The 17,081-nt window shown below is 38.1% G+C and overlaps 1 long non-coding RNA gene across 1 annotated transcript in view; it reads left to right on the top strand.

Annotated features, from left to right (window-relative positions):
* The first annotated feature begins 357 nt into the window (after positions 1 to 357).
* The window catches only part of LOC131029895 (uncharacterized), a 34,957-nt gene continuing 18,233 nt past the window's right edge, over positions 358 to 17,081 (top strand). Inside the window, exons 1-2 of the long non-coding RNA XR_009102846.1 lie at positions 358 to 535; positions 726 to 799. This is a non-coding gene — a long non-coding RNA (uncharacterized LOC131029895). The remainder of the gene's footprint in view (positions 536 to 725; positions 800 to 17,081) is intronic.

The raw sequence follows: 17,081 nt of genomic DNA, 5'->3' as shown, positions 1-17,081 counted from the left end.
AGAAAAATCTATAAATGAAACCTTCATCCATATCATTCCCTAGCCACAATCTTTAAGCTTTCATGATATCATATTGTTACTTGTGCTTTATAAATTCTGAACACTACTTCTATGCCATTCGAAGAGAACTGAAGAAAACAATGGAAATGAGAGAAGTGCTTACATAAAGATACTATTATTGCTTCAGTTTATGTTTATGTATTCATTTTTATCTTCATTGGTAGATTGGAATTAGTTGAGAATTCTATTTGAGTTTTGTGGCAAATTTATTCACTTTTCCAATTTTTAATATGCAATGGTACACTCCGTGAGAGTCCCTGTGATCTAACATTTTTGTGATAAATTATATGTTTTTAACAGTTATAGTGTACAACAAACGTAAATGATTGAAATTTTGCGACATTTGAATATTCTTTTGTCGCAGTTGATTCTGGACATAGTCATAGGAACCTAGTCTTTTGACGCATTTGATCCATTCCGTGATGCAATTAATCAATTTTGTGACGCAGTTGATTGGAGTTTCAGCGCATCTGATGTATATTACAGTTTTATTACTAATAGGGTTTCTTTCTATTTCTGACAGTGTCTAGTCTCTTTTTTTATAGTATCTAACCCTCTGAACATTAATTCATTACCTTTTAGGGTTTTTGTGTTCTGTTTTACAGAGATTTCTTAGGTCTTACTAGATTAAGATGATTGACGGATTCCTCGATGCATCTGATTAGGGAAACAATGCATTGATCGAGTAAATGACACATTTGATTGTGAAAATGACACAGTTGAGCAGGCATATGGTCAGGTAAAATTTTGATTCTGTGTTTCAAAATAAATGATTAATTCCTTGTCGCTTATGATTCTCTTAACGATGCATTTGATTAAAGAAATAATGCAATTGATCTATTTTAAGGTTGGAATTTTTGGTTACTAATCAAATTTATGCAGCTGAGAAAAGATAAAAACTTGAAACTACTAACAACCAAATTGGTATAGATTTTTGATCATTGGAGAAGATTTTCCAAACTACCAATGAATTTGTTGTAAGATTTATGTGATTTTTATTTCTATAATAGTTCACATTTTGATTTCAAAAGGGAAAGAATTTGTTTGTTGTGTATTGTGTATTCACTAATGTGTATGTTCTCCCCTTAGATCTAGTATGAACTTGGGTGAGAAAAAACATTTTGAATACACATTTGTTATTTTTCAACCAAAAGAGTTATGTATACTATCCCCTTGCACCTAGTGTGACCCTAGGTGATAAAAAATACTAATGTGTCTTTTTTAAATTTTTAGTAGGAGTTTGTCTATGGATTTCATTACCCTAACAACAACCTCAAGAATATTTTTTAGAGGGTATATAATGGGGGAGAACAAAAGTTGTACTCCGAGGTGTAGCTAGTGTCATTCAAATCCAAGATGCGAGACCTTAAGTTTGCCCAAACTTGGAGATCCCCACAATCTTACACTCCTACAAATAGGCTTGCTATTTACAAGTCCCCCACTAGGAACCTTGATTTCTAGAAGCCTTTAAGATCTCTGACCGTTATTCCAAGCGTTGAACCATTGTTGGAGAGGAAAAGTGCTCACATTGTGTCTTTTTTTGGTGAGAAAGAGTCTCCTTTGAGCAAGGCTAGTCCTCCAAGGTAAGAGTGTAAGGTGGTACATGACCTTGCACTTTCTAGCTATCCACTTCATGTGGTATATGGCATGAAGAGGACAAATGTTGAAATTCTCCTAGAATGTGGATGGATGTCAATCTTGTGAGCCCATGAAGAATCACACACCTGCTTGAATAAACTAGGTTGTTATCATGTTTGGTATGTCTTATTTGTGCAAGACTAGTGAAACCAATCGGCCTTATACCCTCAAAATATCAACAACCATTGTGTCTTTGTTGTTTGATTTTTTCTTACTAAAAATCAATCTGAAATAGTCATTTCTTGAAAATTTCATAAAACTACACAATTGATTTATAAAATGCCACAATTGACTATCCTTTGATGTATTTCCCTATCCTTCAATGCAATTTACTATACATAGTAAATCTAGAAACATAGGTTTTGACCCTAGAATGTTGCATTATATTCATCTTAGTCGTAATTGACACCATTTGATTAATTTTGATCTGCAATTAATTATCAAAAGTCGCATTTGAGCATTTCTAAGCCACAAATGATTTGTGTACTATAACCTAACCTAAACAAATTTTTAGTTACATCGTAACTAAGCCCTTTGTGATACATTTGATTCATTTTGTGTCACACTTGGTCCATTAATTAACACAATTGATTTAGACTATCTTATCTTGGCTACTGTATTCAGATCCTAAAATTCCAAACCATATCTATACATAGATAGACTAGAGAGCAGACCTAATACACACCCAACGTACCACCATTCTTTTTTTTACTTGGATATCGATTACTAATATCAAAATAAAAGTATAGTCTGGTTACAATTCAGTGAACAAGCTAGTCGCTCCATTATAACCCAAACCAGGCTGTTATAAAGGAGCAAAATAGCAGTTTGAAACTTATGTAAGCATCCTGTTATAGTTTTCCACAACATGATTATCAGATTATCATAAGTTGTTACAAAAGCAACAATAAGTATCATATAATAGGTTGTTACAAAATCAACTATGAGTAACATATATCATAAGAGATCGTTCCTCATCGGGCTTATTCTGGTCATTGTCAGTGGAGTTTTCTTTCTCATCTTGGTCCTCTTCTTCATTTTCATCTTCAGCTTGATCCTCCTTTTCATCTTCCCCAACCTTCTCTTTGCCTTTGCCTTTCTTGTCTTTTTTCTTTTTTGGCTTGGAGGTACTGAGTTGGAAAGAATCCCATGGTTGCCTCTGGTGGAGGAGAAATCCTTTTCCAGCTGGAGTTGTCAAAATTCAAGGTCTCGAACTGCCTCTGCTTGCCTTAATTAGTACTCATGCTCCGTGCAATACTGTTTCTAGAAATCCAGGTACTCATTCTGAAATTTTTGGTCAATTTTCCTGAGATCATGGGGCCAAAAATATGCATCCTTGATGTCATCTTCGTATATTGGGGTACCTTCCTCCATAATTTTCTGAACCTATCTGCAGGAAGTTTCAGTGTGAAGGATACCTGTTCAAAGATAAAAAACATAGTGATTCTACAAGTAGACTCAATAAGGATCCTCTCATTTCCTTGATACATTTGTTCATTTCTTTTTTTCCATAGAAACCAGAGAACATTAGTACATAGAACAGGCCATAAGACATTGTTCCTTTTACTCATACTCGAAACAAAGCCAAAGAGAGCTTCAGACCAACAAGATTCATTAGTAATGTTCCAATTCCTAATATTCCCCATAAAAAGAGACCAGATATAAACAACATACTAACTTTGAAAAAAATATGAAAGCAACTTTCCACCTCACGACAGAATAGAAATTGGACAGGGAAGGGATTATTGACTAGCTTGTGGATCAGAAGCTGCCATCTAAAATAGTTCTTTTTAGGTTCAATTTTATTAAACCAACGAGATTCCAAGACTTTCCTCTATATTATATTATTCAGATTAAGATTCCATTTATTATCAACATGATCCATAATGTTGTGTGTTTGGGTCAAGAATTTATACAGATATTTAATCTCGAGGTTGAGAAGGGGGGTGCCATCTGCCCATTTTATGTTGTAGAAGCAATTTGAAACATTCACCAATCTAATAGGTACCTTCAGATTAGCAAGAGACTTCTGCAGTACATAATATGTTCTTTTGTTATAGTCAGCTAAATGGAATTTATCTCTGTTACTCCAAGTTTCTGGGACGGGGATGGCAGGATGAGTTTTTGGGATGGCAATTTTTTTTTGTCAATTTTAGGGACAGCAAGGGGACAACAATATAAAATATAGGAAAAATTTAAAATATACAGGGAAATTTTAAATGTTCATATGAAAAATAGATAAACCGTGTATATATATGTTATATTCATATGAAAACATGGAAAAAGCAGGTATACATTATAAAATCTTAACATACCACATTTGTGTTCAAAATTCTTTGTCAATACTCAATATGCATTCATAACTCAGAATTCATTGTCAATAATCAATAGGTATTCATAATTGAAAATTGTTTCTTTCTGGTTGGAGGATATTTTGATAGTCTTCCATTACTATTATGACCTACAACTGCTTCTTTATGCACTGCAAAGTTTTGGATGTTTGTGAAATTACCAAGCCGTTATTCATATTTCTATATGCTTTTGGCTATGATCCAAACTTGTTTACCTTTCATATCAGTGAAAAGTCCAATATTGCAGACTTCTGCAACCACTTTTTTATACACTACCGAATTCTAAGTATTTGTAAAATTTATTACTATGTTGCTGCTCATTATTTCTAAGTGCTTTTGGAAGTGATTCAGACATGTTTACCCGCCATATTAGTGAAAATCCAGTTTTACAGACCTCTAATAAAATTAAAAAATGTTTTTTTTGGAGTGTTCGAGTCTTTTTAATTGTTTTAAATGTGTTGGGAAAAGGGGGACGGTTGGCCATCCCCGCGATGGTTAGGGGACGTCACAAACGTCTCCAACCATAGTGGGGACGAGGGGATGTCCCCTTTGAGAATCACTATCATCCCCAAGTTTCCAGGATGTTTCCCACATATATTACAATTTTGGGGACGACCGGGAGACGTCCCTTGGCCCTCCCCAAGTCCCCGAAATGTCCTCGGTATGGGGGCAAGGGATTTTAGCTCGGGGATGCGTCCTTGGGTAACAATTCCTATCTTGTATATTTTTCCATCATTTAATATCTTGATCACTATAGAGATTCTCCAACGATGTCAAGCCTGCATAATGCCATTTCCTAGTTGAACATCCTTGCAAAAGAGCAAGAGCTTTACCATTATATTCAACACTCCACCATATAGATCTATGACCAACAACTTCACTATTTGTAAGATTAATAGCTTTGGTGTGAAGGAGATTCATCTTACAACATTCCTAGACCCTCCCTATGCTATGAAATACATTGGATCGTAATGGGATTGCATTAAATTTACCAAAGAGAAAGTCATGGATATGTAACCCTTTCCACTTCTTTGCTCCTTTGACAAGAGCCTCTTGAATATTATTCCTCACCAATGCTTTCCATGGCTCATCTCCTTCTAGAGCCTTTGCAATCCTTTTTACGTCAATGGTGATTCCTTGCTTTGTAAGATCTTAGCAAGTAGCTTAACAAGAATTTTGTAGGAGACATTTAGCAGAGACCTCTAGTTTTCTGTATTGCTCTTGTTACCTTCTTTGGGAAGCATCCTAATCACACCTTTATTGATTTTATCTCCTATATTCTTTCCCTCAATAGCTTCTCGATAAACTTCAAAAATATTCTCTACCATCCATACCATATTAGGCTTATAGAACTCTGCTGGAAGGCCATCTACATTGGGGATTTACCACTTTGAAATGAAAGTATGGCTTCTTTGATTTCATCTTGATCAATGTTTCTGCCAATCTCCTTAGCCATTTCAATTGTAATTTATTGGGGATATATCTTCACATATCTTTTGTGCTTTCTTATAGGTAGGGTTCTTATCCTTAGTAGTGAACAAATTTCTATATAACTCCAAAAAGATCTTCTTGATTTCAGAGCTCTCATATAACCATGTATTATTATCTTGAATAGGGTCAATTGGTTCTTTACTTTTTTTTTTTAACTTAAATAGGTTAAAGAAGTACTTAGTCCCCTTGTCACCTTCTTGTATCTAGGTAATCCTCACTCTAATTGTGGCTCCTTGAGCCTTCATACTATGAAGTTTCATAAGATTATGTTTGATAATCTTGACTTGCTCATTAAGGTTAGGATCAAATGTACATTATCTTGTATCTTTTTCTCTTCTTTCACTAACTCTTCTTATAGCATGTGTATGCCTTCCTTATTCTAGTCCATGGCTTCCTTCTTTCCTACTGTCTTAAATAGTCTTTGTAGGTTGCATATTAGTGTATTCCAGTAGGTTCTTTTGCCACTTCTATCATTCATAGCTTAGTGATACTTCTAAGTGTACTAATACCTTCTACATAGTCCTGGTACTTTAACAATTTAGTATTGAGTTTGAAATGTCCTTTAATAATAGTAACATCGTGATTATTGTTTTTAAAAATAATGGTGGATTTGATAGGATGGTGGTCAGATTGAGCCTTAGGTTCCACCTGAACAGAGTTATTATCGTTGTTGTTAGCAAAGAAAACATTATCATTTTGGGCATAGAATCTATCCAATCTGTAGTACACTCTCCTTCCCCCACTTTGGTTGTTACACCAAGTGTACCAAATACTTTGCTTTCTTTTTTGTTTCCTACTAGAGGATCAGGCAACTTACACATCTTTTTCATTCCATCCTAAAAGTATCCTCCATTGCCTTTCCATCACAAAACATTCCCTCATTTCTTGTCTTCTTTGTTCTCCACCATATTGACATCCCCCCCAATAACCAATGGGATTCTTAGGAGGGAGTATGTCATCCATTGCCATAACTTGGCTCTCTCGATGGTCATTAGGAGCATGTATTGCACAAGGAGCAATCATGATTAATAATGTATTTTCTCAATACATCCTTCACTAGTATTGCAATTCCATCTTGACCACTCTCATGATTTGTGTGGAAGAAATGTACCTCCTTCCATATGAGTTTCAAGCTACTAATAATAAGGAATCCCACTGCCTTGACTTCTTGAAGCAGTACGAATTCTATCTGTTTATTCTGATTACAAAAGCTTCTAATTACATGATACTTCCTAATCGAGGATTCCAGACCCCTAATATTCTAGCTAACACATTGCATCATGATTATGATTGTGGGGGTGGGTCTGGTATCCCATTATTACACAAGTTATGAAATAATTTAGGGAGTTTTGTATCTTTTCCCTTCTTCCCATCTTTAATTGAATTGTTGGTGCTACTCATGTTTTTCTCTCTTTCTTCTACCCCTATTTATAACACTTCCATTCTCTTCATTGACAAGAGCCAAAGTCAGAATATTAAGGTTACCAACATCGATCAACATTTCATGCTCCTCATTGTCAGACATACCTCCCTCAGTTTCCATTGGATAGGAGGTGTCTATGAGTTTTGACAAAGGAACTTCATCTTTTTAAACAATGTTTATTATGGGGTTGACATCACCTTCCACTCAGGGCAAGGTTTCATTGATTTATTTTGTGGTAGACTTCTTGGTCTTGACATCTTCCTCACACCTATGGTTTGTTTCCTTACTCTTGGTGTTTAATGCTATGCCATTATTATCTATTGGAGTCACAACCTCTGTAGGGCCAGAGAATGAATTCTTTATTATTCTTTGTTTAGCTTTATCTATTTCTTTCAATTTATCAAGGACAATTTCTTTAGCATTTCTCCTTCGAGAGACAACATTATTCTTCAGAATAGAAGTTTCATTATTATTATCAGTCTCAACTTTTGAAACTTTAGGATGCTTATTTTTCTAAGTTTCTTTAGCTTTAACAATAGTAATTTCCAACCCATCTTCATTTAGGCTTGACTTACTCATTTTGTCTTTTGAGGGTGGTTTCATGTGAGCAAATTGCTCCAAATTAACATGATGGAAGAGGGGAGGGACGTTCCCAGCCGATGCTAGAGAAGAGGCATCTCCTTGAGAATGGCCATATGCACCACCTTCGGGAGGCAAATTGGGGTTAGGCTTATTGAAGGTATAGCATTGGGGTGGGAACTATTGATTTAAGTCCATTTCTTGGGATTTTAGGGCAGTCCCTCTTGTGGTGACCATTTGTTTTACATAAAAAAGTAAGAGTTCAGGCCTTCAAGGGCCTCTATTTCAGATATGTGAATCTAATTGTTAACAAGAAACTCCAATATATCCAAAATTTGGACCCCTTTATTAAAAGCGATCAAATCGCTTCCATGCAGATGAGGGGGCGTTGACTTGGTTTTCTTCACCTTTAGGGTTTTGCCAATTGGTTTCAGCAGTTGTGTCAGAAACCTCCAAAATTGCTAAGGGAGGGTCTTCACATTAATCCATCTCGGGGTGGAACAAAATAAAATTCCATTTTGTGACACATTAGGGCCCCAAGAAATGACCCTAAATAAGGATTTACCTACATTCCAATATTTCTTTTCCAAAATTCTTTCTTACATCTTACGTTTTTTTAGAAAGATAACAAACAAACCCCTTTGAATCATTTTGCAAAAGGAGGTGCAAATCCCTACGTTTTTACCCCACATCATACTAAGCTAGTTATATAAAAACTTCTTGGCGAGGAGGGTGTTATTATCTAAATAAGTAGAGAATATAGCTACATTTTTTAATGTGAATTCTTCTTTCTTAATAGCTATTAACATTTCTTTATTAGGGCTAAGACTTAGCACCCTTGGAAGGAGAGGATCCTTACTTCCCTTGGTTTGGGCTTTGAGGTCACCACCTTCACCTCCAAAGGTCCCTGTACAGTTTCCTCCATTTCCCACATCAAATTCTGCTTCTTTCAACATCTTTTCTGGTTCTTTTGCTTGTAAAGCCTCTTTGAACATCTTGTTGTTTTGTGATTCTTCATTTCTACTAACTTCTGGTCCATGTTTAGGGCCACCTTCCCCATTATTAGTCCCCAAGACTTGGCTATCTATATGACCAAATAAGAGGATTGGACATTTGTGCAAAATTTCCTTCACATAGAGAAAATGACAACAATACACTCAAAGCCTCGTTTAGGGTGGTCACAAGACACCAAGAAAATGTATCCTTGATTGCAATGCCAAGTCATGTCTCTAGTTGCAAAGTCCTCGATATCTCTCATCTACCTATTCCTTCAATAGCACCATTCATATTTGCAATGTTGATTCCCCAAATATTACATCTCACCATATTTTCCATAGGGTTTAGAATTGCTTTAGACATGGATCAAAGCATCCATCATCATCACAAAATTAAAAAACTATCAACATCCTCCCAAAATTGCTTATTGTTATCTAGATCTTACATCCCTTGTTTCTCTAATTTGATCTTTTGCATGGAAGTTTCCTTCTTCAAGTCGGGGGTCAAGTTAGCCTATCAACCTAATAGATTAGGTTATAAGTTTTGGCTTGTTCTTAGTTGGTCTATTTTGTCTCCCTTATTTGTTGGCATGTACTCAATTGTCTAGTCCAAGTTCAACATATCCATTAACCTTGCTCATTATCATTTAAAATCTAGATACACTTGAGTATTTTGATTTCCCATCAAACTTTCATCCAAGTATCAATCCAACTTGTCAAAAATTAAAAAGAAACACCAAATATTCAAATAATCCAAAAAACCATCAAATATCCCAAAAATCCCAAAACACCAAACATTTAAAAAGTCCAAAGAAACATCAAATATCCAAACAATCCATAAACACCAAATATCCAAACAATCCATAAACACCAAATATTCAAAACATCTAAAAAAAATAAAAAAAATCCCAAAACTATCAACAAGTCTAGGTTGAATTTACAAATCCCATAACATATATCTATCCACATTAAATCACACAAAGGGTCTCTAAGTCTCTTGTATGCTTATTGTAACTAGGTATAAAACCAAGAAAGGAAAGATGGATCCTCAACAAGATCCAACATTTGATCCTAGAAGCATCAAACTTGATTTTTATCGATATGGAATGCCTCAACATTTATATCGATAGGTGGGTTGAGACACATCAACCACAAACTCCTACTACATGGAAAACCATTAGAGATTTGACGCAAGGTGAACTATAGGAAGCTTGACAAGATCCAAAAGTTTTGAAAATTGCAGATTCACATCTAGTTGCTGATCGAAATCACTACTTTTTGTTATTGGCATAACAAGGTGCTAAGTTACCATTTGACTTTGACATTTCTAGTGTTAAAGATGCTCTACACACACCATGACATCACAAACCTTAGGGGTATCAAACACTACCAACCCATCACCATCACATGACATCATCACATCGCAAGAAATCAACACCAACTTACGTCAAAACAATACACACAATAACTTGATATATGATTCAATACCCTTTTCACCATCATGCAACCTACATTTTAACAATCCACTTTATCACCTACCATGTTTACCTCAAACATCTACGCCTATGACCAACATACAACAAAATGCTAACCCTAAATGTACTTCTTCAAGTCAAAACCTCCCTCCACTTCACCAAAGTTCTACACCTCCTAACCATAATGCCATACCAACTCCATAAATCAACATGATGTCTATTCCAATCACTAACATCATGTCACAAACTCACATACCCATTAGCCAACCTCAAATCCACATACCACTTAGCTAACCTCAAGCTCATGTTCCACTTAAAAAAATGAAAAACCCTACATCACAGCACAATTTTACAAAACACCTCACATAACCCAAACTAAACCAACACATCTCAAAATACTATTCAGCCAACCAAAACATTACATATCAAATCACTACCCCATGTCAAACCTAGGACCTAACCTTTCACACACACACACACATATACCACCACAATATCAAACCTCCCACGCCATGTCATATAATCAACACCAAAACTTCATGCCATTCAATCACACACCCATATACCATAACACCAATCCTTTTGTTGATACTCAAGGTACACCACTTATCATCCATAATAACAATTTCCAACCCTTACCCATAGATAACCTAGTACTCCAACTGCAAATTCTCTAACACAAAGGCATGAGCATACAACTATGGGTAACAAAAAAAACTTTGTAGTTGGCATAAAATGCCTATGGTTATATTTGATATTTGTCATCCGGCAATATATTAATTAATTGTATTAAGTGGGTTGTCACTCTTGGGTAGTTAGGTGTTGGTTGGTTGACGGTTGTGTACCTCTCGGCAACCGTTAGGTCCTTTTAAATATGTTGTGTACCGCCAAGTAAAGTAGTACGATATAGTCGGATCTATTGTAATCCTTGGCCGACCATCTTTGGTCTTCTTCTCTGTAATAATTGCATGTGCGAATAAAGATATAACTTATTGCCGTGTCTGGTTTGCATTGTCATGTAAATTATTATTTTCTATATTTAATTTACCAGTTGCAGTGGTAAACATTTTGGCATTGTTGTCGGAAAAGAAATAGGGTCAGCCTTGAGTGATTCATGTCCATAGACCCCATTAAAAGTGAGAAGAGGCCACAGGGTGGTCAAGACCAAGCGACTAGATGATCCGTTGACCCTCGGCCAGAGGGAGCACAAAGATGAGTTAGAGCCTGGAGGTACCCAGAGTGTTGGGACGCTGAAGGTGGACGTGTAGAGGATGCACGCGTGGCTGAGAGTGCAAGGAAAGCACCGAAACGTAGCAATCGGAACAATCCACCTAGGTTCAACACACCTGGAAGTACTCGAGTGTTGGGGACGTTGAAGGTGGGCGTGTAGAGGACGCTTGCGTGGCCAAGAGTGCAGGAAAAGCAACAAAACTTAGAGGTCTAAACAATCCACCCAGGTCTGACACACAAGGCGAATACACACGGTACCTTTTGAGTGAAAACAATGGTGAACACCCAGGATAAGTAGAAACTGCCGAAGTTCACAGGGGATGGATCAAAGGACCCCTTACGTCATTGCAAAACATGTATAACCATTTGGGAGGCAAATGGACAAGATGACCAGGATTACTGGTTGAAGGCGTTTCCGACAAGCCTTCGGGGGATGGCAATTGATTGGTATACCGACCTCGATGACCCAGTAAAAAACAAGATGGAATAATCTGAATAAGGCCTTCAAGGAGGAATTCAAACTCCCGAGGGATGATAATGAGATTGTGGCCGAAATCTATAATACCAAGTAAGGGAAAAATGAGAGTGTATGCGCTTACAACCATAGGCTCAAAGAACTATTGAACAAGATGGAGAACTAGCTAGTTGACGGGTTGAAGAAGAAGTGGTTCACAGAGGGATTGATACCCTCACTGGTTGGTGACAACACCGTTGGCCAAGAACAACCTCAGATGGCAACAAAACCATATGGCACGAACCCCATTAAAGAATCACCTGACACGTTTGCCACAGACCCCATGTTGCTCACTATGAGTATTGGTCCGAAGCTGACCACAGTGGAAATGGAGATAATGTGACAAAAGTTGACGAACAAAATTGTGGACGACGACTGCGGGGTGAATGTACTGCCAGAGGAGACATGGAGGGGTCTGGACAAACCAACCCTTTGGCCACCAAGATTCCACCTTGTTGGTGCAAACCAACATGACATCAAGCCCCTTGGAATGCTCATGGCACAAAAGGTTGTGGTTGGTACACAACATTTCTTTCTTGACTTCGTGGTCATCCCATTGGAGAGGAAAGCATACGACACTCTCCTTATAAGGGGTTGGTAATTATGGCCAAGGCAAATCACACCTGGAAGAGAAATACACTCTCCATCGAGAATGAAGGTCGCAAGTATGTGATTGACTTGAGGAAGCAGGAGGTGAGTGAAGAACTGACATCCTCCGACTCAGAGTTTGAGGGTGGAAAGCTTGGTATGGATGAAGGGAGAAAAGACATAGGGGCAATGACGAAGGGGTGCTTGAAATGGAAGATTGCTCTGAAAATGAGACGAGTTCTTTGAATGGATTATTTCACTGACAGATGGAGGATTACGAAGTCTTCCAACCTGACTGTAACATGCTACAAATTGGCAGAACCGAGGAAGTGCAAAGTGCGTACACAATCCAAGTCCGAACATTATGTCCAGGAACAAGCTCGAGGGAATTGTATGGGGTTAGGCCATATGAGAAGGATAAGAGAAGTTGGAGGCCAATAACTGTAGAAGGTGGTTGCAGGAATGAGGAAGGGACCAAAGGAATCTGTACGACAAGAGACACGAGGACAAGTGGAGACCAAAATCTGTACATGGGGGATATTTTGAACGCTAGAAACCAAGACAACAACCAACCCATCATTGTATGAACATGAGATATTCCGTACACCAACAACCCAACCATCATCACACCAAACTGCCAGGGGGATATTTCGTATGGAAGCAGTAGTCGCCAAGAAGCCATTGTACAGACACCAAACTGCCAGGGGGGAATCCCATATGGAAATATCAGTTACCAAGACACTACCATAGAATTTCTGTATAGTCATGACTCAGACAAGTTGGCCGAAGGAAAAATCCCGTACAGACAGGTTCGAAGGGATTCACTGGCGGAAGGAAAAATTTTGTACGGAGACAATCGAAAGGATTGGCTAACCAAAGAAAAAATTTCGTACCGAGAGAATTGAAGGGATTTCTTGGTGGGTTGCCTGGCAGATTGCCCGATGGATTGCTTGGCGGGTTGCCTGACAGATTGCTTAGCGAGTTGCCTGGCAGGTTGCTTGGTGAAAACTGATTGGTATAGTTGAAGGGATTTGCTCGGTGGATTGCGTGGCTGAAATCAATCTACACAATTGAAGGGATTGCCTGCTAGAAAGAGAAAATTTGTACCATCGAAGGGAGTGCCTGCCGAAAAGGGGAATACTGTATGAATCCGTACGGAAAGAGAAGGGCATTGGCAAAGGGATGTTGTCGTATGATGGAAGCCCAATGCAGGTGAGGTAAAGCTATCATACAAGTCCATACAGGAGGAGAAAGACACTGGTTAGGAGTCATCGTATGAAAGCATAACATGTTGCCGTACGAATCCGTATGGAGGAAGCAAATGGTAGACAAGGAGTTGTCATATGGAATCGTCAGTTCACTAAGGAAGCCTTGCAGGTAGAAATCCGTATTGAAGAAGAGTTAGTCCACACGAAAGCGACAAAAATCCATACGAAGGTAGAGGAAATTCTCCGTACGAGAAGAGAAGGAATTCGTACAAGAGGGAGAGAAATCCGTACAAAGAGAAAAGGCATTCAAAATCCGTACAAGCAGAGAAATTCATACAGCTACACCAGGGAAGAGATTTCGTACAAACTGGGTTGGACGGAGAATTGGCAGACCAAGTAAATCCATACGCTCAAGGAGGAAGAGGATTTCTGTATGGAGAGGATTCCAGACCCTTGAGAATTCCTGATAGTCACGAGAACCCTTTTGGCTAGATGGAGGAGGTGCCACCGTCGAGGGTAGAGGGGATGCAGGAGGTTCCACAATGAGTAATTGTGGATGTAGTTGATGTAGAGGCATTGCCCCCATCCAGGACGACACCCGGGATAGGAGCCACCTTGACATGGTTCAACCCCACGAGAGGTAGGGATGGGCAAGAAGAAACAATTGATTCATGGCTATTGGAGACATTGGGTGTTCGGGTGGAGAACATTCCAGAGCTATCATTGCCTGACGGACATGATGAAGTTGGCAATCCTGGCAGACATGGGGGAGTGGACCTACCATCTGCTAGTCGTGGCGAAGTTGGCGGTCCTGGAGGACATGGCAGAGTGGACCTGCCATGTGGTGGTTGTGGCGTAGTTGGCTGTCCTGGCGGTCCTAGTGGAGTGGACCTGCCATCTAGCGATCGTGGTGGAGTTGGCGGAATGGAACTGCCATCTGGTGGTCCTGGTGGAGTTAGCGGAATGAAACTGCCATCTGGTGGTCCTGGCAGAGTTGGTAGAGTGGAATTGCCATCTGGCGGTCCTGGCGGAGTTGGTGGAGTGGAATTGCCATCTGGCGGTCTTGGCAGAGTGGAACTGCCATCTGGCAGAATGGAACTGCCATCTAACGGTCCTGGCGGAGTTGAACTTCCATCTAGTGATATGAAGCTCCATGGCGGGATGGAAATTCCATCTGACAGACAGGACTTAGGGAGGGCATTGCAGGTATAGCATGAGCCACAACATGGTGGTGAGCATGCAACCAGGCGGAGTAGCACTACCATCGTCTGGCTACACGGAACCTCGAGACCCCGCGAGGGGTGTTGCCCCTCGACCCTGCAAGGGGTGCAACCCCTTGATCCCGTTGGGGGTGTTGGTTCCAAACCTCGGTTTTATTTGGCAGATTCACTACAAGTTGGGGTTGACCAGTACAAGTCATTGCCTACACTCTTGTCATTAGTCTTTCCAGATATTACTTGATGGTTACTTGTCGTCTGGAAGACGACTTTTTCTTTTGCGGGGGCGATAATGTAGTTGGCATAAAATGTCTATGGTTATATTTGATAATATTTGTCATCCAACAATTAATTAATTAATTGTATTAAGCGGGTTGTCACACTCAGGTAGTTAGGTGTCAGTTAGTTGACGGTTGTGTACCTCTCGACAACCATCGGGTCCTTTTAAATATGTTGTGTACCGCCAAGTAAAGTAGCACGATATAGTCAGATCTATTGTAATCCTTGGCCGACCATCTCTGATCTTCTTCTCTGTAATAATTGCATGTGCGAATAAATATATACTTTACTGCCGTGTCTGGTTTGCATTGTCTTGTACATTATTATTTTTTGTATTTGATTTACCAGTTGTAGCAGTAAAAAAACTTACACACTCAAGGAAATTTGTCCTTATCCATTCAACCGATCCATACTAATGCCACTCTTTCCATATGACTTCAAGATGCCAAAATTTGGAAAACATATAGAAAAGGGTGACCCTAGAGAACATATCCAGGAGTTTTACATATCATTACTTCAAGATGCCAAAATTTGGAAAACATATAGAAAAGGGTGACCCTAGAGAACATATCCAAGAGTTTTACATATCATTATTAAAGGTTATCTATAATGACACATAACTTATGTGTCTCTTCCCATGTAGCTTAAGAGGACAAGCCATTGAATGGTTTTCCCATCTTCCATATGACATCAAAACTTTTCATGAACTAGTAGAGAAGTTTATCCTACATTTCTCTTATAATATAGAATATGAAATTTCTATGACTATTCTATGTAATGCAAAACAAAGGATTGTGAATGGTTCGCCTCATTCTTATAAAGATGGACAAACTTAGCTAATAAATATCCATGCTACGTACTAAAAGAATAACTTGTTCAAATATTCATTAAAAATATAAACCAATAAATAAGGTTCCACCTACAAGTCCAATGTTCTAACACTTTTGATGGAATCATAAAAAAGGGTTTTAGCATCAAAAAGGCCCTATCCTAAAAGACTTATTAAAATATACAAAGTGACCAAAGCCAACACAAGCAAATCCAATGACAAAACTCGCTTTTGGTCTAAAAACAAGAACATAGTTAATGATGGTGTAGTTGATGCTAAAGTTGTCCAAAGGTCTCAACCTATGGTTACCCTTCAAGTACCTGTACAACCTGGTGCTCAAACAAAGACAACGAAAAGAGGTTAAGATAGAGAAATAACTTTCTATACTGATCTTGAGAGGAGGGTAATGCAAACACTTTTGAGATCTTTGCAAAGTTTACATAAACTGAACAAAAATAAACATAAATATCATGCATACCATAACAAAGTAATTTACATGGTGAAAACCCCTTTGAGAGAAAAATGACACTTTAAAAGTCACCCAATATATTATTCAGAAATCAACAACAAATTACAAGATTCTCATAGGAGTATCACCAACAAAGATACAAAGGCAACTCAACCTCTATCAAACTCTCACAATACAATCTCAATGCACAACTGTAATTAAATGCCCTCATAAAATTGTTTGCCATTTACAACAAGAAAAACACACATAATTTCCACCATTAGATCTATACCTAAGGATAAATGATCAAGATTTACAATGATAAATAATACTTGCAACCTCTAGTGCTCATTTATTAATAGTAACCTTTTATAATTGCAAGGTCAAGACACCATTTTACTAATAGACAACAGTTCAAAATACTTCACAAAGGGGTCCTTCTAACATAACACAAACACGAGAAAATATACCCCCTTGGGAGGACCAATTGAGTTTGTACTGTGAAAACTAGTCCAATCAAACATGGTCACATTACCAAAAAACAAACAATATGAACCACATATCAAACCATAGTGGAAACACAAAGATTTCTACGAATATCATAGAGTTAAATGACATAAAACCTCTTACTGTTTTAAATTGTAAAACCTTGTACATGACCTTATAGACAAGTGAGATATCATAGTTGAAAATCAATCAAGTACCTCGAATAATGACCGCGTGATTTTTCAAGGATCCTTTACATAATCACACTAA

This window comes from Cryptomeria japonica, chromosome 3 (assembly GCF_030272615.1).
Source record: "Cryptomeria japonica chromosome 3, Sugi_1.0, whole genome shotgun sequence".
In the NCBI taxonomy this organism is placed as follows: domain Eukaryota; kingdom Viridiplantae; phylum Streptophyta; class Pinopsida; order Cupressales; family Cupressaceae; genus Cryptomeria; species Cryptomeria japonica.
Note: the sequence above shows the minus strand (reverse complement) of the source record. Positions and strands in the feature narration are given on the sequence as shown.